The following is a 1,486-nucleotide window of genomic DNA, read 5'->3' as shown; positions in this document are numbered from 1 at the left end:
CATCTTGGTAGTCGATATCTTCTGCAAGCTGTCTGATAAAAGGTGCATGGTCGATATGTGCTTCTCTTACCTTATTAAGTGACACAGTCACAGCGAACAGACTGGGCTTTTCTACATGGTTATTGCTTTTCTACGCCTTCATATTGCTTTTTTACACGTGGAAAAAATCATCAAAAAATTGCGGCACAAAACCAATTTTAGCACTAATTTGATATTTTTAATGCCTTATGAGACAATATTCTTTAAAATTGATGCATAAATTGGTTTGGTGCCTCAATTTTTTCAATATTTTTTCCATGTGTAAAAAAGCAATGAAGACGTAAAAAAGCAATGACCATGTAGAAAAGCCCAGTCTGTTCGCCGTGAATGATATCGCCACAGGCAGCTATCAAAGTCACAGAAGAATTCGGAATCCGAATTTGGGAATTCGAAATGTCGAAATTGTACAACTCAGCGTTTACAGTTAGCTGAAAAAGGCAGGGTTTTCAGCATAATTAGCTTTAGAGTCTATTAGCAAAATTATGCTGACCGGTCAGCAGTTCTCGAACAAAAAGTGCTAACCAGAAATATAAAAGATCAGCAGAATTCAGCTGAAAATACGAATGTTTTCAGCTAAATTAAAATCGGTTATTTGGTGCTCGCTGGGAACTACCAATTCTTACGGCGTTATCACACTTGCACATTAAAATTTTAATGTGATTCACATTAATTGTCGCTTGTAAGCGTTCAAATATGTTATTTTTGTCTTTGAGTCACTTAATATTTAGGGTTTCTCTATTTATTGATAAAGAAGTGGACTTGCCCTGCAAAAATAAGTTTAAATTTCCCTAAAGCATAAATATTTTTCACATTAAAAAATTAAAGAGAAAACCGCATTAATTTTTCGCATTAATGCTATAAATTAATTTATATCAAATTTTGCGGGCCAAGTCCACCTTTTTATCAACAAATAGATCAAATTTTGAATATAAAATGATTCAAACATACAAATTACACATTTGAACTTTCACCAGCGACAATTAATGTGAATCATATTAAAATTTTAATGTGCAAGTGTGATAACACAGTTAGTCTGGGAGTAACGTGTTTTATCATCATCTATATTTTGATACACTTCTCCCGATCAACTCTGATCCAGTGCACAGAGTAAACCCGGATTGAATCACAGAATTCGGGCTGAGAGAGAGAGAGACATTAGTGCTGTTTGATCAATATCGCTCGGGGTTCTCCCAAAACCGTTCCATTTGCACGAAATGCCGTCCAACCAGGAACTCTGCAAACGCCTTTAACGACTCTTGTGTGCATTGTTGAGGAGAGTCTCTGTTGCGCGATTAACGTGCAAACCCGTTCTAAGCCACATTCACTTTTTTGTCATTAAACAGACGCTGGAAGCTGCCTTCTTTTTGCCCTCCACCTTCTTTTTTTTCTCCCTCTCCGCCTCCGAATTCCGGAAATTGCTGCTGCCAGGAACTCCAAAATGCTCAAC

Source organism: Phlebotomus papatasi, chromosome 2 (genome assembly GCF_024763615.1).
Source record: "Phlebotomus papatasi isolate M1 chromosome 2, Ppap_2.1, whole genome shotgun sequence".
Taxonomy (NCBI): domain Eukaryota; kingdom Metazoa; phylum Arthropoda; class Insecta; order Diptera; family Psychodidae; genus Phlebotomus; species Phlebotomus papatasi.
The sequence above is the reverse complement of the archived record's forward strand: the minus strand, read 5'-3'. Positions refer to the sequence as shown.